General features: G+C 38.9%; 1 pseudogene; it reads left to right on the top strand.

Moving 5' to 3' along the window:
- Nucleotides 1-256: 256 nt before the first annotated feature.
- Nucleotides 257-3,542, top strand: LOC129634288 (TAF5-like RNA polymerase II p300/CBP-associated factor-associated factor 65 kDa subunit 5L; annotated as a pseudogene).
- The last annotated feature ends 21,973 nt before the right edge of the window (nucleotides 3,543-25,515 follow it).

Below are 25,515 nucleotides of genomic sequence, written 5' to 3' on the forward strand. Positions count from 1 at the left end.
TTCTCAAGTGCACAAAGAGAATTCTCCAGGATAGGCCATAGAACAAAATTTAATATATTTAACAGAATTGAAAGACTATAAATGTTTATGAGGGGCTGGCTCAGCCCAAAGTGGCTCTGAGTCAGCTAGTCACCTCAGTCAGTCATCTCTCAGCTGCCCCAGAGACCCTGAGGGGGCTGATGGGCACGGGGCATTGCGAAACCCTGGCGGCGGCAGCAGCAGTGGGGGAAGCAGGAGCCGCCTGGGATGTTCAGTCATGACACAAGTGCTCACGGAGCAGATCCAGACGGCCGCGTCCTGTTACCTCAAACGTCGGCAGTACCAGGATGTGCCCTGCCGGCTGAAGCAGGGCCTGTGCTGGTTGCAGAAAGCCCAGGAGATGGCAGCCAGCCTCGCAGCCCAGTCAGAATCTGGTTGTGCCTTCACAGTGTCTGCACCCTCTTTTGAGGGAGAGCCCCAGCAACATGAAGTACAATAGGAAGGCTGTGGAATTTTCTCACTGACTCTGACACCTGGCAGAGCCGTGAAGTGAGGAGGCCAGTGCCGATGACGTCATCGAGCAGCTGCGGACCACGCGGACCAGTAAGGATATCCTGTTTACGCGTAACTTCCGGCTGCAGGGCTTCCTGGACAACAAGTACGTGGTCTGTCGACCGGAAGACAAGCTGTTATTCCTATCGAAGCTGCCCCCAGAGAGACGACACTGCACTGGGCAGAGTCGTCGCCTGGCACATCGTGCCCGGTTTGCAGCCCGCCAAGAGGATGGACTACCAGCTCTACGCCAGCGGTGGCTCCTCCAGCGGCGAAGGCAGCGGCCTAGAGCCCACTGATGTGCCAAAACCTGTCCTGCGGAACGAGGAGGCGCTGGAGGCCCTGCGGGAGAGCATCAAGCTCATCTGGGACGGCCCCCAGTCCCTCACCACCATCTGCTTCTACGCTTTCTACAACACGAAGCAGCTGCTGAACACGGCGGAGGTCTCCCCGGACAGGAGGCTGCTTGCCACGGGCTTTGACAACTCCTGTATAAAACTGAGGAGTGCGTGTTCCAAGAAGTTAAAATCCCAACCGCCTCAAGTCGACACATCTCACATCCACTTGGCTCGTGATGTCCCGGAGGAGGAAGAGGACGATAGCGCAGTTCTGGAGATGAAAGTCTTGTGGGGACACTGTGGGCCGGTGTACGGCACCAGGTTCCTTCTGGACAGCTCCGCGCTGCTCTCCTGCTCTGAAGACACATCCATCAGGTATTGGGACCGGGGCAGCTTCACCAACACTGTGCAGTACCAGGGCCACGCCTGCCCCGTGTGGGACCTGGACATCAGCCCGCACAGCCTGTACTTCGCCAGCGGGTGCCACGACCTCACGGCCCACCTCTGGTCATTTGATCGGACTTACCCTCTGCGAATCTATGCTGGACACCTGGCGGACATGGACTGCGTCAAGTTCCACCCCAATTTAAACTACTTAGCCACAGGCTCGACCGACAAGACGGTGCGGCTGTGGAGCACCCAGCAGGGGAACTTGGTGAGGCTCTTAACCGGCCACTGCGGCCCCGTGCGCTCCCTGGCCTTTTCCTCCAACGGTAAGTTCCTGGTGTCCGCGGGCGAAGACCAGCGGCTGAAGCTGTTGGGACCTGGCGTCTGGGACCCTCTACAAAGAGCTGCAGGGCCACACGGACAACATCACCAGCCTCACCTTCAGCCTGGACAGCAGCCTAATCGCGTCAGCATCCATGGACAACTCAGTGCGTGTCTGGGACATCAAGGGCACGCATAGCCGCACTCCAGCAGACGGCTCATCCAGAGAGCTCCTGGGCGTCTACACCCACCAGATGAGCAATGTGCTGAGCGTGCAGTTCATGGCCTGCAACCTCCTGCTGGTGACCGGAATCACACAAGAAAATGAGGAACCTTGATTTGTATATTTGATGTAATGGGCTGGTGCGTGCAAAGGGCACAAGACCGTAAGCCTTAGGACAGATGGATGGAATCACTGCCTGACTGTGAAAGACCCAGAGATGTCCCGAGCCCACCACCCTCTTCTCAGACCTTCTCCAGTGTGGAAGGACAGGGAGAGGAAGGGTGGTGATGGGAATGAACATGAAATCTGGAAACACAGAGATACTGCTGTCCTCCTGTGGCTCTTTCCAGTCTCTGGCGCCAAGGCGACCTTGCTTCACTGGGGCTGCACTCGGCAGGAGGATGTTTGCTGGGCGCCCTCCATAGGAGCAATGCTGCAGGGTCACTGAGTAGAAGGGACTCTATCAGGGTACGAATGCGGGGGTGGGAATTAGGAAATGGGGCAGGGTCATGCTGGCAAATGTCTTTCCTTTTCTGTGATAGCAGAGAACTAGGATTCTTTATTGTTAAGAAGAGGAAACCTAGCACTGGCAGAGAGACTTCTCTGCTCTCATCTTTCAGGTTTTTCTCCTGGCACTGGCTATGATACTTGGAAATTTGAGGTTCAAGGGATTCAGAGAACTTGGTTGCTCAGTCTATTGGGAGAAAGGAGAAATTTCTGGGTGACAGATGGATCATTCCAGCTGATGTTTCCAGAAATGGGTGTGTGGATTTCACGGAGAAAGTTTTGGGCTCTTGCATGCATGGTGGGAAAGAAAGATTATTTGGGGGATTGCACCTCTATTAACAGTTCTATCCCCTGAAAGGGCAGATTGTGGTAAAGAAATGAAAATAATTGGAAGTGAAAAGTGGTAAGATAGAAAGTGTTGAATTTCCATATGATTCTGAGGTGTGGCTTTTCCAATGTCTTTTTCTCCTGAAATGGTCCCTTCTACCTCCTGCTTTCCAGTAGCAGTTTAATGAACAGTCTGTGAAACATCACTTAAGTATGAACAGACGCATCAAAAACTGCACTCTGAGGATGAAGCAACTTCTGATTTGTTGGAAAAGGATTAAATATTTCTGTTTCCTGAAGAGAATTTTTTGTATTTTGTTTTCTATTAATATGTATTTAGTTCCAAAAAAATAAAGGTTTATGATCTTGTAACCAAAGTGGAATAAAATTTAAGTCAATAATAGAAAAAGATGGAGGAAACTCATAAATATGTGAAAATTAAAATAGCACATTCCTAAATAACATGCCAAAAAAGAAATGAGAAACTATAAATTACTTTTAATGAAATAAAGACACAACATGCCAAAACTTATGAATTTCAGTAAAAATAATGCTTAAGGAATTTTTATAGCTAGAAAGGTCTACATTAAGAGATCAATAACCCTTCAACTTAAGAAATTAATTTTAAAAAGTGAAGCCTATGTCCAAAAGAAAATAAAAAGATTAGAGCAGAAATTAATGAAATAGAAAATAGAAAAACAATATAAAAATCAATAAAACCAAAAATGGTCATTTGAAGAGATCAACAAAATGGCAAAGATTTCATTATGTTGACAGAGAAAATAAGCGAAGATTCAATGCAAAGAAAGAGAAAAGAGCAGATACTCCTTTTGACTCTAGTAAAATTAAAAGGACAATGAAAACTGTATGAAAATAAAAAACTTAGTTTAAATGTACAAATTCCTGGAAAAACAAAAACTAACAAAGCTGAATTCAGAAAAAAAAAAATACAGAATCTGAATAGTCATATAATAAAGGTTTTAATTAGGAACAAAAAACTTTCACGACTACCAACAAAAAGTCCAAGCTGATATGGTCTCACAGTTGAATGTTTGCCAAACATTTGAAAAATTAATTTTATATTGCCAGTATTCTTTTGATAAGACCAGTATTGCCCAGATATCAAAACAGATGAAGACATAATAAAAAATAACACCACATAATAGTTATCTATTATGAATACAGATGCAGAAGTGCTCAAAACAATATTAGCAAGTTAAATCCAACAGAGTGTAATAATGGGCTAATCTATGGAGACAGAAAGCAGAACAGTGATTGCCTAGGACTGCTGGTATGGGTGATTAGCAGAGAGGGTATAGTTAAAGTGTATGAGGTTTATGTTTCAAGATGATGAATGTGTTCCATAAATGATCAGGATAATGATGACAAACTTTGTGAATATGCTAAAAAACACTGAATTGAACAATTTAAGAGGTTATGTGCATTGCATCTCATAAAAGATATTACCAAATTAAATACTTGATAGTATAATAAGGTGACATTTGACAAAAGCTTTTTCTGTGTCTGTTGAGATGATCATATGGGTTTTTTAATTTATGTTTTAATTGGAGGGTAATTGTTTTCAGTGTTGTATTGGTTTCTGCTGCACAACAATGAGAACTGGCGATGACTATATATACATATATATATATATATATATAGAAGAAGGCAATGGCAACCCACTTCAGTACTCTTGCCTGGCAAATCCCAAGGACGGAGGAGCCTGCTAGGCTACAGTCCATAGGGTCGCTAGGAGTCGGACAGGACTGAGCGACTTCCCTTGCACTTTTCACTTTCATGCATTGGAGAAGGAAATGGCAGCCCACTCCAGTGTTCTTGCCTGGAGAATCCCAGGGACAGGGGAGCCTGGTAGGCTGCCATCTATGGGGTCGCACAGAGTCGGACATGCCTGAAGCTACTTAGCAGCAGCAGCAGCATATATGTATGTGTGTGTGTATATATATATCCCCTCCCTCAAAAGCCTCCCACCTCTCTCCTGTCCCACTACTCTAAGTTATCATAAAGTGCCAGGCTGGGCTCCCTGTGTTATATAGCAGTTTCCCACTAGCTATCTATCTTATATGTCAGTGCTACTTTCTCAATTTGTCCTACCATCTCCTTCCCTGCTGTGTCCACAAGTCCATTCTCTACATCTGCATCTCCATTACTTCCTTGAAAATAGGATCATTAGTACTACTTCTCTGCTGCTGCTGCTGCTGCTAAGTCACTTCAGTCGTGTCTGACTCTGTGTGACCCCATAGAGGGCAGCCCACCAGGCTCCCCCGTCCCTGGGATTCTCTAGGCAAGAACTCTGGAGTGGGTTGCCATTTCCTTCTCCAACACATGAAAGTGAAAAGTGAAAGTGAAGTCACTCAGTCGTGTCTGACTCTTAGCGATCTCATGGACTGCAGCCTACCAGGCTCCTCCATCCATGGGATTTTGCAGGCAAGAGTACTGGAGTGGGTTGCTATTACTACTTCTCTAGATTCCATATATATATATATATATATATCTGTAACTATATGATCATATGGTTTTAGTCTTCTGTTAGTTAATTTGGTAGATTGATAGATTTGTGAAAATAGAAAATCCTTGTGTCCCTGGAATAAATGCCACTGAATCATGGTCTATGATTCTTTTAATGTATTGTTGGATTCAGACTGCTAATATTTGTTGAGGATTTTAGGGTCTACGTTCATCAGTGACATTTTCCTGTACTCTTATTTGTGATATCTTTGTTTGGTTTTGGTATCAGGGTGGTGTGTTCAGAAGTGTTCCTTCCTCTGCTATTTTTGCAAGAGTTTCAGAAGGATAGGTTTTAACTCTTAAGTATCTGATCAGATTCACCTGTGAAGCCACCTAGTCCTGGACTTTGGTTTATTGGGAGTTTTCAAATAAAGGATTTAATTTCATTACTGGTAATTTGGTGGTTCATTTTCTCTGTTTCTTCCTGATTCAATTGTGGAAGATTGTACATTTCTGAGAAATTTTCCATTTCTTCTAGGTCATCTATTTTATTGGGATATAGTGTTTTTGTAGTGTACTTTTGTGATCTTTTCTGTTTCTGTGATGTCAGTTGTAGCTTCTTCTTTTTCGTTTCTAATTTTATTGACTTGAGACCTCTTCATTTTTTCCTTGATGAGTCTGGCTAAAAGCTTATCAAATTGATATTTTCAAAGAACCAGTTTTTAGTTTCACTGATCCTTTCTATTGTTTTCTTTATCTCCATTTATTTCTGCATTGACCTTTATGATTTCTTTCCTTCTGCTAATTTTGGGTTTTGTTTACTCTTTTTTTCTGTAGCTGCTTGAGGTGTAAAGTGAAGTAGTTCATCTGAGATTTTTCTTCCTTATATCATATTTTTCTAAGGTAAAATTATAATGCTATTAACTTCCGTTGTAGAACTGCTTTTGCTGTGTCCCATAAATTTTGGATCACCCTGTTTTCATTTTCATTTGTCTCTACAAATGAAAGACTCTTGTCTGTATATTTTTTCTCTTTCATTTCTTCAGTGATCCATTGGTTACATGTTGGTTACATGTTGTTTCAGTTCAGTTCAGTTCAGTCGCTCAGTCATGTCCGACTCTTTGCGACCCTGTGAATCGCAGCACACCAGGCCTCCCTGTCCATCACCAACTCCCGGAGTTCACTCAGAATCACATCCATCGAGTCAGTGATGCCATCCAGCCATCTCATCCTCCGTTGTCCCCTTCTTCTCCTGCCCCCAATTCCTCCTAGCATCAGAGTCTTTTCCAATGAGTCAACTCTTTGGATGAGGTGGCCAAAGTACTGGAGTTTCAGCTTTAGCATCATTCCTTCCAAAGAAATCCCAGGACTGATCGGCTTCAGAATGGACTGGTTGGATCTCCTTACAGTCCATGGGACCCTCAAGAGTCTTCTCCAACACCACAGTTCAAAAGCATCAATTCTTCGGTGCTCAGCTTTCTTCACAGTCCAACTCTCACATCCATACATGACCACTGGAAAAACCATAGCCTTGACTAGACGGATTTGTTGGCCAAGTAATGTCTCTGCTTTTGAATATGCTATCTAAGTTGGTCATAACTCTCCTTCCAAGGAGTAAGTGTCTTTTAATTTCATGGCTGCAATCACCATCTGCAGTGATTTTGGAGCCCCAAAAAATGAAGTCTGACACTATTTCCACTATTTTCCCATCTATTTCCTATGAAGTGTTGGGACCAGATGCCATGATCTTCGTTTTCTGAATGTTGAGCTTTAAGCCAACTTTTTCACTCTCCTCTTTCACTCTCATGAAGAGGCACATGTTGTTTAGCCTCTATTTGTTTGTTTTTTTGAAGTTTTTTTTTCTGGTAGTTGATTTTCAGCCTCATAGCATTGTGATCAGAAAAGATGTTTCATATGATTTCAGTTTTCTTAAATTTCCTGAGACTTGTCTTGTGGCCAGCATGTGTTCTATCCTGAAGAAGGTTCCATGTGCACCTGAAAAGAATATGTATTCTTCTCCTTTCAGATGAAATGCTCTATAAATATCAATTAAGTTCATCTGGTCTAATGTGTTATTTTTTAAACTGGCTCAGACGGTAAAGAATCTGCCTGTAATACGGGAATCGTGGGATTCAATCCCTGGCTTGAGAAGATCCCCTGGAGGAGGGCATAGCAACCTACTCCAGTATTCTTGCCTGGAGAATCCCCATGGACATAGTCCATGACAGGCTATGGTCCATGGGTCACAAACAGTTGGACATGATTGAGCAACTTAGCACACACAGTTGATTTACAGTGTTTCATAGTGCATGCATGCTCAGTCATGTCTGATTTTGTAACCCCATGGACTCCAGCCCACCAGGCTCCTCTGTCCATGGAATTCTCCAAGCAAGAATACTGGAGTGGGTTATTATTTCCTCCTCCAGAATGTTGTGTTAGTTTCTGCTGTATAGCAAACTGGATCAATTGTGTGTATACATATATCCACTCTTTTTAGATTGTTTTCCCATATAGGGCTTTACAGAGTATTGAGTAGAATTCCCAGTGCCATACAATAGGTTCTTATTAGTTATTGGTTTTATATAGAGTGGTTTGTATATGTCAATGAAAATCTCTCAATTTATCCTTCCCCTCCTTACCCCCTTGGTAACCATAAGTTAGTTTTCTAAATCTTTGACTATATCTGCTTTGTAACTAAGTTCATTTGTACCTTTTTTTTTTTTTTTTGCTTCCACAAATGATATCACATAAGATTTGTCTTTCTCTGTTCAACTTAATTCACTAAGTATCAGATCAGATCAGATCAGTCGCTCAGTCATGTCTGACTCTTTGCGACCCCATGAATCCCAGCACACCAGGCCTCCCTGTCCATCACCAACTCCTGGAGTTCACTGAGACTCATGTCCATCAAGTCAGTGATGCCATCCAGCCATCTCATCCTCTGTCATCCCCTTCTCCTCCCCCAATCCCTCCCAGCATCAGAGTCTTTTCCAATGAGTCAACTCTTCGCATGAGGTGGCCAAAGTACTGGAGTTTCAGCTTTAGCATCATTCCTTCCAAAGAAATCCCAGGGCTGATCTCCTTCAGAATGGACTGGTTGGATCTCCTTGCAGTCCAAGGCACTCTCAAGAGTCTTCTCCAACACCACAGTTCAAAAGCATCCATTCTTCGGCACTCAGCCTTCTTCACAGTCCAACTCTCACATCCATACATGACCACAGGAAAAACCATAGCCTTGACTAGACGAACCTTTGTTGGCAAAGTAATGTCTCTGCTTTTGAATATGCTATCTAGGTTGGTCATAACTTCCCTTCCAAGGAGTAAGCGTCTTTTAATTTCATGGCTGCAGTCACCATCTGTAGTGATTTTGGAGCCAGAAATATAAAGTCTGACACTGTTTCCACTGTTTCCTCATCTATTTCCCATGAAGTGGTGGGACCGGATGCCATGATCTTCGTTTTCTGAATGTTGAGTTTTAGGCCAACTTTTTCACTCTCCACTTTCATTTTCATCAAGAGGCTTTTGAGTTCCTCTTCACTTTCTGCCATAAAGGTGGTGTCATCTGCATATCTGAGATTATTGATATTTATCCCGGCAATCTTGATTCCAACTTGTGTTTCTCCCACTCCAGCATTTCTCATGATGTACTCTGCATATAAGTTAAATAAACAGGGTGACGATATACAGCCTTGACAAACTCCTTTTCCTATTTGGAACCAGTCTGTTGTTCCATGTCCAGTTCTAACTGTTGCTTCCTGACCTGCATACAAATTTCTCAAGAGGCAGATCATGTGGTCTGGTATTCCCATCTCTTTCAGAATTTTCCACAGTTTATTGTGATCGACACAGTCAAAGGCTTTGGCATAGTCAATAAAGCAGAAATAGATGTTTTTCTGGAACTCTCTTGCTTTTTCTATGATCCAGCGGATGTTGGCAATTTGATCTCTGGTTCCTCTGCCTTTTCTAAAGCCAGCTGAACATCTGGAAGTTCACGGTTCACATATTGCTGAAGCCTGGCGTGGAGAATTTTGAGCATTACTTTACTAGCATGTGAGATGAGTGCAATTGTGCTGTAGTTTGAGCATTCTTTGGCATTGCCTTTCTTTGGGATTGGAATGAAAACTGACCTTTTCCAGTCCTGTGGCCACTGCTGAGTTTTCCAAATTTGCTGGCATATTGAGTGCAGCACTTTCACAGCATCATCTTTCAGGATTTGGAATAGCTCAACTGGAATTCCATCACCTCCACTAGCTTTGTTCGTAGAGATGCTTTCTAAGGCCCACTTGACTTCACATTCCAGGATGTCTGGCTCTAGGCCAGTGATCACACCATCGTGATTATCTGGGTCATGAAGATCTTTTTTGTACAGTTCTTCTGTGTATTCTTGCCATCTCTTCTTAATATCTTCTGCTTCTGTTAGGCCCATACCATTTTTGTCCTTTATCAAGCTCATCTTTGCATGAAATGTTCCTTTGGTATCTCTGATTTTCTTGAAGAGATCCCTAGACTTTCCCGTTCTGTTGTTTTCCTCTATTTCTTTGCATTGATGGCTGAAGAAGGCTTTCTTATCTCTTCTTGCTATTCTTTGGAACTCTGCATTCAGGTGTTTATATCTTTCCTTTTCTCCTTTGCTTTTTGCTTCTCTTCTTTTCACAGCTATTTGTAAGTATAGCAGTAAGTATAACAGTCTCTAGGTCCATCCCTGTTGCTGCAAATGGAATTATTTTGTTATTTTTATGGCTCAGTAACATTCCATTGTATATATATGTACCACATCTTTATTCCTTTGTTGATGGACATTTTGATTACTTCCAGTTTCTGGCTATTGTAAATAGTAGTGCAGTGAACATTGAGATGCATGTATCTTTTCCAATTATGGTTTTCTCCAGATATAGCCCAGGAGAGGGGTTTCTGGATCATATAGGTAGCTCTGTTTTTAGATTTTTAAGGAACTTCCATACTGTTCTGTATAGTGCCTGTACCTGTTTAAATTCCCAACAACAGTGTAGGAGGGCTCCCTTTTATTCACACTCTCTCTAGCATTTATTGTTTATAAATTTTTTATCATGGCCATTCTGACTGATTTAAGGTGATACCTCATTGTAGCTTTAATTTGTGTTTCTCTAGTAATTACTGATGTTGAGCATCTTTTTATGTGTTTTTGGCCATCTGTACATCTTCTGAGTGAAATGTCTATTCAGATCATCCACCCGGTTTTTTTGATTGGGCTGTAATTTTTTTTTTTTTTAAATAATGAGCTGCATGAGCTGGTTATTTTGGAGATTAATCTCATGTCACTTGCTTTGTTTGCAAATATTTTTTTCCCAATCTGAGAGTTGTCTTTTTGTTTTGATTATGGTTTCCTTTGCTGTGAAAAAGTTTTTAAGTTTAATTAGGTCCCATTTGTTTATTTTTGTATTTATTTTCATTACTCAAGGAGGTAGATTGAAAAAGCTTTTACTGAGATTTATGTCAACAAGTGTTCTCCCTATGTTTTCTATGAGTTTTATAGTATCTGTCCTTACATTTAGCTCTTTAATCCATTTTGAGTTTGTTTATGATATTAGGGTTCTAATTTCATTCATTTATATGTAGCTATTCACTTTTCTCAGCATTATTTATTGAAGCAATTGTCTTGTCTCCATTGTGTATTAGACGACTGTAGGTGCCTGGGTTTAATCTGTGGACTTTCTGTCCTGTTCTGTTGATCTGTATTTCTGTTTTTGTGCCAGTACCATACTGTTTTGATCACTATTGCTTTATAGTATAGTCTGCAGTAAGGGAATCCAATTACTCCAGCTCTGTTTTTCATTCTCAAGATTGCTTTGGTTATTTGGGGTCTTTTGTGTTTGCATACAAATTATAAATTTTTGTTCCAATTCTGTGAAAAATGTAAATGGACTAAATGATCCATTTTACCAATTATTGGTAATTTGATAGGGACTGCATTGAATATGTAGATTTCTTTGGTCAGTACAGTCATTTTCACAATATTGATTCTTCCAATCCAAGAACATCTGTTGGTCTCATCTTTTATTTCTTTTATCAGTATCTTACAGTTTTCTGAGTGTAGGCCTTCTGCCTCCATAGGTAGGTTTATTCCTAGGTATTTATTTAAGGCCAATGTTTCCTTATTAGAGTTTCTATCTGGATAATGTGTCCATTGACATATATAAGGTAGTAAAATCCCTTACTCTTACTGTTTACTGTTGATATTTCTTTTTATGTCCATTAATATTTGCCTGTGTATTTATGTCCTCCTATGTTGAGGGCATATATATCTACAATTGTTACACCTTGTTCTTGGATTGATCATTTGATCATTACATAGTGTCCTTCTTTGTCTTTTGTAACAGTCTTTATTTTTATTTATTTTTTATTTTATTTTATTTTTCAACTTTACAATATTGTGTTGGTGTTGCCATACATCAAAATGAATCCCCGCCACAGGTATACATGTGTTCCCCATGCTGAACCCTCTTCCCTCCTCCCTCCCCATACCATCCCCCCGGGTCATCTCAGTGCACCAGCCCCAAGCACCCAGTATTGTGCATCGAACCTGGACTGTAGCAGTCTTTATTTTTAAAGTATTTTTTTCTGATATAAGAATTGTTGTTCTGGTTTTCTTTTGATTTCCACTTGTGTGAAATACATTTTTCCATCCCCTCACTTTCAGAGGATGTGTGTATCTTTAGATCTGAAGTGAGTCTTGTTGGAAGCAAATATACAAGTCTTGTTTCTCTAGGTATTCAGATACTCTATGTCTTCTGATCAAAGCATTTAGTCCATTTATATTTAAGGCAATTATTGATATGTATATTTTTACAGATGAATGAATAAAGAGAATGTGAGATATATGCATGTGTGCATGCTACGTCCCTTCAGTTGTGTCTAACTCTTTGCAACTCTATGCACTGTAGCCTGTGAGGCTCCTCTGTCCATGGGATTCTCCAGGCAAGAATACTGAGTAGGTTGCCATTTCCTCCTGCAGGGGATCTTCCCAACCCAGGAATCCAACCTGCATCTCTTGCATCTCCTGCATTGTAGGCAGGTTCTTTAACACTGAGCCATCAGATAGCCCCATGTGGTATATATATGTATATAAATACACTATCTGCATCTATATATATTAATATATCTATTTATATATTTATGTTTATATACTACTCAGCCATAAGAAATAATAAAATTTTACCATTTACAACAACAATAGTGGACGTGGTGGGTATTATACTAAGTGAAATAAGTCAAATAGAGGAAGCCAAATCTTATATGATACCACTTATATGTGGGATCTAAAAAAATACAACAAGCTAGTGAGTATAAGGACAAAAACAAATTCACAGATGTGGAAAGCAAACTAATGGTTACCACTGGGGATTGGGAAGCAGAGAGAGTCCGTAGAGGTAGGGGATTAAGAAGTACAAATTATTACATATAAAGTAAGCTCCTCCTCCTCCTAAGTCGCTTCAGTCGTGTCCGACTGTGCGACCCCATAGATGGCAGCCCACCAGGCTCCCCCATCCCTGGGATTCTCCAGGCAAGAACACTGGAGTGGGTTGCCATTTCCTTCTCCAATGCATGAAAGTGAAAAGTGAAAGTGAAGTCGCTCAGTCGTGTCCGATTCTTAGCGACCCCGTGGACTGCAGCCTACCAGGCTCCTCCATCCATGGGATTTTCCAGGCAAGAGTACTGGAGTGGGGTGCCATTGCCTTCTCCGATAAAGTAAGCTATAAGAATATATTTTTAATAGTTATTAAAAATATATTCTTATAGCTACTTAAATAAAGTAGCTATAAGAATATATTTTTAATAACTATAAGTGGCATATAACCTTTAAAATTGTGGAACATAGTTTTGTAAGCTTGTAACATAATATTGTACATAAACTATACTTCAATAAAAGAGACTAATTGTAGAGCAAAATCTAGACAATAAAAGGTCCTAGATTATTTTCCATAAACTACTGAATCCTGGAAAAATCTTTACATAGATATTTATAGCTATCAGAGAGTTTTCATCAGCCCTGCATGTATACACCTGATATTCTTATTACTGAAGAGACTGCATTTCCCCTAAGGAAAAGATACTATAAGGAAAGGCAGAATAGGAAGGCTATGGCTCCTTGCCTCACCAGGAAACTGATAGTCTGCTAGACCTATGTAATAAATAGATGGTGGCATTTTTTACTATAGATGAGACACTCACCTTTTATGATTTGCAAACAGTCTAACCAGTGTTTCAAACCAAAAAAAGAAGAACAGACAAAATTTCATCTATCACAGCTTACCAGTCCCTGTCCAGCAGCTATAAAGAATAGCTGAATGACAATGACAAAAATGGATGACAATGGAGGAGGAAAAATAATTAGAAGAAAAACTTTAATTAAATCCAAAATAAAAAGTATCTTTTCTGAGCTAAAATAAAATAAAAATCTTCCTAATTAAGTAATGTTTTGGATGTATTGAGTAAGAAGCTTTAAACCTCTACAACTAATTTAGCAGACCAAGTCCAAGAAACATCTCAATCACATGAAGGAATTGGGTACAGAGATGTAAATCATGAGGAAACAGATAAAGACTTTGAATATAGGCTCATAGATCCAGGATATATATTATACCAATAATAAGATATCCAGAAAGAGAAACTTATATAGTAAGACTCTTTGCTGTTGAATCTTTAACTTAGCAGTATGCATTTAAGGTTTGTACATGTTTGGGGATGAAATAATGATAACACATTTCTTTTATTGATGAATAATATTCCATTCTATGGCTGTACCATAGCTTGTGTATCAATTTACATATTGAAGGTCGCTTTGATTGCTTTAAATTTGAGGGAATTATAATAAGCCTGCTGTAATCATCAGTATGAAGGCTTTTGTGTATGACGGAAATTTTTTAACACATTAGCTAAGTACCTAACACCACAATTGTTGGACCACAGTTCTACGTTAAGACATGTTGACTTTGTCAACAATAGTTGAACTATAATCAGAAGTAACTGAATCAATCATTTTACATTCCTACCCATAATGAATGAGAGTTCCATGTGCTGCAAATACTAACCAGCTATTGGTACTTGCGGATTTTTGTATTTGTTATTTTAATAAGATATTTCTTTATATTTTTATTTGTGTTTCCCTGAAGACAAATGATCTTTATCAACTTTTCATAAGCTTTTTCATAATGAAGGAAACAAAACAAAAAGGCAAACTACTGAATGGAAAAAGATATTTTCAAATGATGTGTCCGATAAGGGATTAATATCCAAATTATGTAAGAACTGATACAACTCATTATCAAAATAAACAATCCCATTAAAAAATGTTTGAAAGACCTAAATAGACATTTTTCCAAAAATGACATAAAGATGGCCAACAAGCACAGTACTCATCATGACTAAATCATCAGGGAAATACAAATAAAAACCACAATGAGATACCATTTCATAAATATGAGAATGGTTGTTATCAAAAAGACAGTTAACAAGTGTTGGTGAGGATGTGGAGAAAAAGGAACACCTGTACACGGTTGGTGGGACTGCAGATGACACAGCCACTGTGGAAAACAGTACGGAGATACCACAAAAATAAAAAGTATAAATACCATACAATCCAACAACCACTACTTGGTATTTGTCCAAAGACAACAAAAGCACTAAATCAAAAAGATATATGCATCCCTATGTTCATTGCAGCATTCTTTACAGTAGCCAAAATATAGAAGTAACTTAAGTGTTCACTGACAGAGGAAGGAAAAAATAGATGTGTGGGTGTGTGTTGGTGTATATATATATATAGATCCAAGGTGTGTGTATATATACACACACACACATATATAGTGGAATATTACACGGCCAAAAAAGAATTAAATCTTCTCATTTCCAAAAACTGGATGAATCTATATGCCATTATGCTAAGTGAAATAGAGAAAGATAAATGCTATATGATTTCACTTGTATATGAATTCTGAATAACAAAAGAAACATATAAATATGACAAAACAGATTCATAGATACAGCACACAAACTGGTGATTGCCAGAGGGGAGGGAGGGGAGGGTGGGTGAAATTGGTGGAGAGGATTAAGAAATACAAACTTCCAGTTATAAAATCAGTCACAGGATATAATGCACAGCATAGGGAATATAGTGAATAAAATTGTCATAATTTTGTATGGTGATAGATAGTAACTAATCTTCATAGGGTAATAATTCCATAATATATAAAAATATCAAATCACTTTCTTGTACACCTGAAAATAATAAGTCAATTATACTTTAATTAAAACAAGTGTTATTAAAATCTACCTTAATTTTTTCTTTCATGTGTTGTACTGTTTCCTATCTAAAAGCTCATCACCAAGTCTAAAGTCACTAAGATTTTCTCCTGTATTTTCTGTATTTATATACTTGTTTCAGAACCTCATTATGTTGATTACTACAGCTTTATAGTACATTTTAAAACTAAAAAATATGAGTCCCCCAATTTTGTTGTCTTCCAACACATCTTTTATCTATTCTGGATCCTTTATGTTTTAATACAGATTTTTGAAAAGTCTTGCCAATTTTTAGAATATATGCATGCCAGAATTTTATAGGGAGTTTTTTGCCTGTAGATTAACTCAGAATAAATTGCCACTTTATAATTTTAAAATACTAATTACTTAACACAACAAATATTTCTTTCTCACCTTACATGTTCTCTTGGGATAACAGTAGGATAGTAACATTGTCTCTGCTCTACAGAGCTCCCAGTCTACTGGAAGTGAAAGTGAAGTCACTCAGTCATGTCCGACTCTTTGCGACCCCCTGGACTGTAGCCTACCAGGCTTCTCTGTCCATGGGATTCTCCAGGCAAGAATGCTGGAGTGGGTTACCATTTCCTTCTCCAGGGGATCTTCCCAACCCAGGGATTGAACCCCGGTCTCCCACATTGTAGGCAGATGCTTTAACCTCTGAGCCACCAGGGAAGCCCCAGTCTACTGAAGGACATCAGAAATAGAAATTAAAAATTGCGCCTCAATGTATTTATATTGTACTGACTCTTAATAAAGGCATGTGCCTACTCTATTTTTGCACAAGGGTTGAGAGTGACCAGCTCTACCTTGTAGTGGAGAAATGGAAGGTGATAATCTGATACAGTTTGCATGAGTGATGACCAAGCTAGGTATTGAAGGATCAATGTAAATTTCACAAGTAATGCATAGCAGAGGTGGTTCTTGTGTGGTAGGAGTTGCAAGAAGGTACAGTAAATGGCCAAATCATGAAGAATTTGTATTCCACACAAAGGAGTTTGAACACTTATTCATAAAATACTAAAATACAGGGAGCTAGTGAAACATATGATCAGATTTGGTAGATGAACTGAAAGACAAATTCAATGTGGAGAGTGAAGAATGCACCAGAGCTAGAGTGGGCAAAAAGGCAGAGGCATAGATAAGGATAACCTATCATGTAAATGAAATTTACTTTATATGACTCATTTATTTGACACATGATCATTGGTTTCCTTTTAATGATTGCTCCCAAAATTTTCCTGAGCTGTGACAAAACACCAACTTCTCTATACCTCGTAGATCATCCCTCTTCATATTTTTGTTTTCGCATATTTCAGTTTTATGTCCATTCTTTTACTTTACGCCTCATAAAAACCAGCATGTACCTAACCTCTTTAAATTTGATCAACAAATTCTCTTAATATACTTTAACGTATTTATCTGGACCAGATATTTGAAATGTAAATTTTAGAAAACATTTTGATCATAATTATTTTAATAAGGACTTTCTTAAAATTACCTTACAACAATGAGATTTAATTTTCTTTTACCAATGTTTTTCTCTTACCTGTTCTGAACCTGTTCTATACTGTCTCCTCATAAAAAATAAATAAGAGAAAAAGGAAAGATAAGACTGAAAACAGCTTATTTAGGTTGGCTTTAGTTCAAGTAAAGCCAAAATATCTCAACCCTAACCCAGATTAAATTGAAAGAGTTTTGTATATGATTTCAGAGGAAAGGACTCTACTGGAAGAAAAAAAAAAATGCATGACAACTTCTGTGTAATTATTGACCTATTTGTTCTTAGTGTACTTTCATGAAAAGTTCAAATGGCATTTCCCAAATTGTCACCAATAGACACAACAGATGTTTGAACAAGTTTGCATCTGAACAACTATTAAAATAGATTTGCCTAAGTTGAAATAATTTTAATGTTTTATATTCTCAAATTGTCCTTTTGAGTCAAGTTTGGATATCAAGGACTGCATGATATGTGTAAAGAATTTAGAAGGAAAATTACCTTGAGTACTAGAAAGAAACAGAAATCCAAGTCCTACTTTATCAAAAAGTCTAAATATAACTCTTCTCCAACACTGATATATCCATCTTTGTTTGTCTTCCTTAGAGAGTTCAAGTAGTTTTCTCAGTATAGCCTATAAATAACTCCTATTGGAATATCTTGAGAGAGGGGTTAACATATTGATAAATACACTTGAGAGCAGCTAAAGGAATTTGTGATTGATATAGTTCCAGAAGGAAATAAAGGACCTGGAGACAGGTTCAAGCATACAAATATGCCAGTCATAGCAAATGGATGTACAGGGTGGTAAATGTGGGTTACTCTCACAGCAGTGGGCTGTGTCAAGTTACCCAAGTGCCATAACTGGATATAATAATCACACACTTGTCTTAATGTGTCACAATCTTAACAGGACAAACCACTGTCCACTTCAAATGGAGACAGTCTGGCAAACCTGATCAGATTATTGCTGTCATTATTTCAAGCAAATTAACAGGTTACAAGATTGTTCACCTTGTCTGACACCATTGTGAAGTTTGACAGCCTGGGTGTCAAATGAGAAAATACATCAGACTGATTTGCAAAGAGCTCACCTAAGATGACTCATTCAGTCCCAAGGGTGTCTACTTGGATGAATGGTTAGCAATGAGACGCTTCCCTGGGGTCAGTTTAGCACCGAACACAGTTGCTGTTTCCTCCAGAAGTCCCTGAAATAGTTATGCTTTGGGGTAAGGCTTTTGAAAAGGGCAGCCTGACCATTAAAACCCAATACAGTTGCCCTCTTTGTACCAGGGATTTCTCACTGGAAATCATGGCTTCCCAGGCATCACCAGGGATCCACAGCTATATATACAGGAAAAACAATTTTGAGTGTCATTTATTAATACTATCACAGATTAGCAAAAAGGGAAAGCTTGGTCAGTGAGTTTTAGAAGGGCAAGATCCCTCTTTAGCAAACAGTTATTTCTTCTGCATCAGAAAACAGCATAACTCTTTACTGTCCTGGCTCCCTCACTGTCTTAACTAAGTCAGCTCTGTATTTCCGGACTCTCTGGTACATGTCAGCGTGTGTGCATCTGTGCCCGCATGTGCACAGGGAGCACTGGTACCATACTTTCTGTGTGGATGCATGCATGCTCAATTACTCAGTCGTGTGTGACTCCTTGGGACCTTATGGACTGTAGTCTTCTAGCTCCTCTGTCCGTGGGATTTTCTAGGCAAGAATACTGGATTGAGTTGCCATTTCCTCCTCCATGGGACTTGCCTCACCCAGAGATTGAACCTGCATCTTCTGCATCGGCAGGCAAATTCTTTACCACAGAGCCACCTGTCCCTAATCCTAATCCTAAACCAATCCTAATCCTAAACCGTTCCTAATCCTACCCCGTCTCAGCTTAAATATGTCATGTCATTCAGGATGTAAAAAGGAGTGGTAGATAGTCCCAGCCTCCCATATTCTACTAAGTCAGGGGTAATTGACTTTTCTTTCACACTGTTGATAAGTGCTAAGGGAGTTCTGCCTCCTCTTCAATTTCTTCCCTCTTAAATTCCTAAATTCCTTAAAAAAAAAAAAAAAAAAAAAAAAAAAAAAAACTCCACCATGACCAACTTGTCTTCACTATGTGATCAAAGCAAAAACTTAGTAAAAATGTGGATAGCAACATTTCTAATATGTGAACGTTGTTACTACTGATATATCTGACTGTTTTATTCCATCTGCTATTTTCCCTGTATTTTTATGCACACATTTTTAAACTTTCATTTTCCCCTTTCTGCCTTCCATTAGATTTACGATGCATTATTTGTTCTCATTTTTCTCTTCTACTGTTTGAAAAAATTTCTCTTCTACTGTTTGGAAACTTTTCCCCACTCTTGATTGGAAACAGGATCAATACAATTAGAATTTGATTCTTAAAAATTCAAAAACAAAATAAAAACTAAACTCTCAGGTAACATTAGGCTAGATTTATCAACAAATAAGAGTACAAAAGGAAAGAATATTTAAAGAAGGAAATACAACCAAGTCAAAAAGAAACAAAACTATACCAGGATACTAGGCCCATTATAATAACCTTGTACTTATAAATATTTAAGTTCGTTCTGTAGCTTGAAATAGCAAATTGGAGGGGATTTGTAGAGTAAAAAAGACTTTTTCATTTGTTTCTATTAATGCTACTCCCTATAGTACTTCCCAGGTGGCACTAGTGATAAAGAACCCAGTTACCAGTGCAGGAGACCAAAGTGAACCAGGTTCAACCCCTGAGTTGGAAAGATCCCCTGAAGAAGGGCATGGCAACCCACTCCAGTATTCTTGCCTAGAAAATCCCATGAACAGAGGAGCCTAATGGGCTGCAGTCTATAGGGTGCCAAAGAGCTGGACACAACTGAAGCAACTTAGCCTGTATGCACGTACCTAGTACTACGTTTCAGCTGCTCTCAGACGTGTGTAAGGAACTGTAAAGGTCTGGGATGTTTATGCTACTTCTACGCTAATAAGTTAATCTGCCTCCAGTTTTATAAATCCTGGTGGTAGAAGACACAAGACTCCTGGGTCAGAAACAGAAGACTTCTTTACTTAAAGCATAGCAGCAGTATGAGCTTCAATTTCATGGCAGTTACAATTGTCCATCAAATCCCAAAGGGACAATTGGCACATAGAGCTAGAAGGATGCTGTATACAAAGTGTTGTGCATTATGGCTAAGGAATTTTGAGCTCAGGAAATCCTGTTCATTTATATGAGTTTGCTAGAAAATCTGTCCAAACATTGACCCAGGAGAAAACATTATTATGGTTGTTGTTTAGTTGCTAACTCATGTCTGACTCTGCAACTCCGTGGACTATAGCCCCCCAGGTTCCCTTGTCCATGGAATTTCCCAGGCAAGAATACTGGAGTCACTTGCCATTTCCTTCTCCAAGGGATCTTCCCGACTCAGGGATTGAACCCTGTCTCCTGCATTGGCAGGTGGATTCTTTACCACTGATCCACGAGGGAAGCCCATTGTACTCATTTTCAAGCAAATATTCCCTCTGCTTTCTGGAAGGAGAAACCATTTCCATATCACAAGGCTGTGCTTTATATAAACATCTTTGAAAAGACACTTTGGAACAAAAATTGTCAGTGACTCTACTCACAAGATATAGAGAAGTGTGAGAGATTCAATGGAAAGTTGATTCTCAAAAATTATTTGTGCTGCTACTGTAGTGTAGTTAAAATATCAGTGTAATTTCTCCCTGAGCCTTTGCTACATCCCCCTGTGATATCCTGAATATAGGGAGCAGCACTGAGAAAGCTCACCTTTCCTCTCCAAACAATACCCCTCACGGTGGGTAGGGGTTTGGGGGCAAAGCAAAACAATTACTTCAAATAATTGTTGTTCACTCACTGAGGTGTGTCTGACTCTTTGTAAATTCATGGACCGCAACATGCTAGGCTTCCCTGTCCTTCACTGTCTCCTGGAGTTTGCTCAAACTCATGTCCATTGAGTCAGTGATGCCATCCAACCATCTCATCCTCTGTCATCCCCTTATCCTGTCCTCAATCTTCCCCAGCATCAGAGTCTTTTCCAGTGAGTCAGCTCTTTGCATCAGGTGGCCAAAGTCCTGGAGCTTCAGCTTCAGCATCAGTCCTTCCAATGAACATTCAGGGTTGATTTCTTCTAGGGTTGACTGTTCTGATCTCCTTGCAGTCCAAGGGACTCTCAAGAGTCTTCTTCAGCACCACAGTTCAAAAGCATCAATTCTTTGGGACTCAGCCTTATTTATGGTCCAACTCTCACATCTGTACATGACTACTGGAAAAACCATAGCTTTGACTATATGGACCTTTGTCAACAAAGTGATATCTCTGTATTTTAATATGCTATCTTGGTTTGTCATAGGTTTCTTTCCAAGGTGTAAGCATCTTTTAATTTCATGGCTGCAGTCACTGCCCACAGTGATTTTAGAGCCCAAAAAATAAAATCTGTCACTGTTTGTAGTTTTTCCCCTTTTACTTGCCGTGGAGTGATGGGACTGGATGCCATGACCTTGGTTTTTTGAATGCTTTATTTTAAGTCAGCTTTTTCACTCTCTTCTTTCACCCTCATCAAGAGGCTCTTTATTTCCTCTTCACTTTCTGCTATTTGAAAAATTAACTGTCCGGGTGTTTGCTAGAGGTAGTTGTTTGCACCCTCTTCTAGCAAACACTCAAATAGTTAGTTATGACATTTTATACCTGGGTAGACTTTCATCTGAAATTTCCAAAATGGTTTCACTCTCTTAGTAGTAGAATGTTCTTTGCTAACATATCCAGAGTAGGAAAATGGTGTGCGTACACTCATATTTCCATCTAAGACCTGCCTCTGCAAATCATCTTGAAGATGATGAGATGTAGAATATAATTCTTGTTTAGAATATGTAATGAATGCAAAATATGTGCAATTATTGATCTAATGTGCTGATACTTAATGGCAACTCTCCTAAAATGTTCCATACATAACTTCTATGAATGTTAATACTTCTTGCTAGCCTCAATAACTATCCTCTTCAGCAAAAAAATTTGGGAATAAACTATTCATTTCTTAACTCTGTGGTTCCCATGTATTTCCAGAAACATTAAACTCAACATTAAAAATAAAGGTATGGTGAAAGATAACAGTTGCTGTGACTTTTGTTTCAAAAAATATAAGACTCAATTGTGTTTCTGAAAGCATTACACAGAATGTATTTGAGGAGGTAATAATTCTTTTCCATGAACTCATGAACCTGATTATATCATGTACTCAGTGACCTTATGCTTTTAATTTTCTACTAAAATTAGTAGTAGCAATTTTCTATATTTTAAATTTATTGTACATAGAATTTTTCTGCTATGTCTCACGATCTCCCAAAGTATTATTCAAAAGTATGAAGTACTTTTAAAATATCTTTTGTGACTATTCAAATCTCTGTTCCATAAAGTGAAATTGATAAACTAAGATCTGACAAACTTGCAGTTTGAATTTGACTTAACATTTTATGTTAAAAGTAATAAAAATCATTACTGTGTTTGATATGGTTGATGATGATACCAGGGAAGTCATTCAAGCTGGTTAATCTTATTTAAAGCAATATTTCACAGCCCTTTTATTCATGCTATAGATAGATTACCTCTTATACAGATCAGTGATGTATTATTCCAAGTACTAACTATAGAGTATATTATTTATATGGAGCATGCTAAAAAACTTATCCAAACTATGTACCAGAAAGAAACATTTTCTTTATTATATTTAATAATTTAACCAACAACATTTAACCAGATAAATGAGCAGTATTTTTAAAAAACAAAGTTATGTGTTTCCATAAATGCATATGTATGAATCATAACTGTGCGTCATTTCATCTAACTTTAGTTATCTTCTTAAGAGCCCTATTTCCAAATATATCCACTTAAGGGATTAGGGCCTCAACGTACAAACTGGGGAGACACTACTCAGTGAATAACAGAGGCAGCCTTAAGATTCCAGAAAGAATTTCCAGTAAGTATCCCTGAGGTCTAAGGCAAAGGATAATTTCTATCCATCTGCCTTCAGTGAATACCTGCGAACACAGAGTTAGAACCATTCACAAATCAAAACAGGATCCGCACTCCCATTAACTGAGATGGAAGACATTGACCTAAACATTTCCCATGAATTTCTCTATAAGTGGTTTTCATGTGTTTATTTGAAGACTACTATAGGAAACCAGAATTTTTGTGGCCCCTTTGAAGGACGGTAAGTACTTACAGTAAATTCCATGCTTGGCAATAGTCTCAAATAGTCTCAAAGCTCCCCCTAGGACCATGACCAGTACCTCACAGAGTCTATAAAGATGTCCACATTTAGGCTGGTCTTCACACACGAGGTGCCACCTCAGTGCTCTGCTGCAGCTTGACTAGAAACCTTTATTGCCCAGAACACTATGTTTTATATCATTAAAAACGTTGTACTTTTCCCCCTGACTACTATACACACAATTTTTCTCAGGCTTCACATCCTTCCTGCTAGCACTAAAGAAAAGTGAAAGTGTTAGTCTTTCTGCTGCTGCTGCTGCTGCTAAGTCGCTTCAGTCGTGTCCGACCCTGTGCGACCCCATAGACGGAAGCCCACCAGGCTCCCCCATCCCTGGGATTCTCCAGGCAAGAATACTGGAGTGGGTTGCCATTTCCTTCTCCAATGCATGAAAGTGAAAAGTGAAAGTGAAGTCGCTCGGTCGTGTCCAACTCTGTGCGACCCCATGGACTGCAGCCTACCAGGCTCCTCCGTCCATGGGATTTTCCAGGCAAGAGTACTGGAGTGGGGTGCCATTGCCTTCTCCAATTAGTCTGTCAGTCATGTCCAACTCTTTGGGACCCCATGGGCTGTGGCCTGCCAGGTTCCTCTATGGGATTCTCCAGGAAAGAATACTGGAGTGAGTTGCCATTCCCTTCTCCAGGGGATCTTCCCCACCCAGGGATCGAACCAGATTTCCTATATCAGAGGCAGATTCTTTATTGTCTAAGCCACCAGGGAAGCCCTACTTTACATGGAATTGGAAAACTGATGACCTCTTCCACTAAAGACTGGGAAAACCTTCCCATGGCACAAAGTATCTTCAGTGCTGTACCTTCTCTGTGAGCTTTGGCACATGAATGTTCCTTAGAAATCCACACTAGACAGATTTTCTGCCATGGCAACATGGTCAACCATGAAAGTTTGTATTTTAAAAGAATATTTTCTAAGATAAGAAATAGGAAAGAGTTGAGTCTGGGAAAAAGTCACTGGAGAGGTCATCTCTGAAGCTTTTACTTGTTCGTTCATCATTTCTGGCGTAGGACGAACTATTGGCTTCTTTAGCTTTTCAAGGAATAAGTCCAAACCATCAGAGCTGATCAACCAGGCAGCTATTTCCACTGACCAATATATTCATATTAAAAAATGACTGCTGAACAACCATCCTTGGCTGGGGGTTCACATAATTAGGTAGTTGAAGTTTCTGACTGAAGAAGATGATTCCAACAGGACTTAGATGGGAAATGAGGGACAGAGAAGTCCTTTAGTCTATGTTTACAATAAAAGAAAAGAAAACTTGAGAGACAAAGCCTTTGATATTAGAGGTAATAGTATAAAAAGACAGCTAATCCAGATGAAAAGCACTGATTGAAGGCGGGTGATATGAAATGAGGATACAAAATAAGAAAAACAGAAGAACAGAGTCAACATAGCAGAAAATAGTAATGTAACTACAAAGTTTGAAGACTTTCACAGAAAAAGAGCACAAAAACTTTGTTAAGCCCTTTGTATGCACATCATAGAAAAATATCCTTGACTGGTTTTGTAAAAAGTAATATCAGTAGTGGGGCTGTTTTAAGGTTTTTAAATTCAGTGGCTCAACAGTGTTCTCAAAGACCCAAACTCTTTCTGTATTTTTCCCATATCATCTTTAGAAGTAAAGTAAATATTCAAAATAGTAATATAACTCATTACAGAACTTGAATTTTTATAATCAGTTGAAGAGGCAGAACAATTCTAAACACACTAACCATAGATACAGCTTTGAAGATATCTGCTAGAAACATTATGACAAAAATTTAAAATATTTCAGAATATTTTGTTTATAAAAAATGCCAATAGCATAGTATGGGACACCAACTGGATACAAGTAAGAAACTCTTTAAAACAAATGATTAAGTACCAAGAATAATTATTTTGCTTATGTTTTTAATATTCTCTCAATCAATAATTATATACATATAAATTAATGTTATTTTCACTTTTTGAGAAATAATTTTATTTTTGAAACTATTATTAATTTTTTTGGAGCATACTTGCTTTACATGTTGTTTTAGTTTCTTTTATACAGGAAAGTGAATCAGTTATACATATATCCCCTCTTGTTTAGATGAAAATGTTTTTTGAATAGAAGGCTTGTATGTGTCTACTTATATAACAAATGATTTTTGTCTATCAGTAAATACGTATTTTGAAAATTATGTTTTAATTACATTTAAGACCCATGACATCTCTGGTTGCCGCTGACTTTTCAGTACAAGGAACAAGACATCAGTTAAATGTGAATGAAGGAGGAAATAGAGGTTTCAGGAAAGAACAGTATGAAATAATAGCATCAGGTTTTG

Source organism: Bubalus kerabau, chromosome 19 (assembly GCF_029407905.1).
Source record: "Bubalus kerabau isolate K-KA32 ecotype Philippines breed swamp buffalo chromosome 19, PCC_UOA_SB_1v2, whole genome shotgun sequence".
NCBI lineage: Eukaryota > Metazoa > Chordata > Mammalia > Artiodactyla > Bovidae > Bubalus > Bubalus kerabau.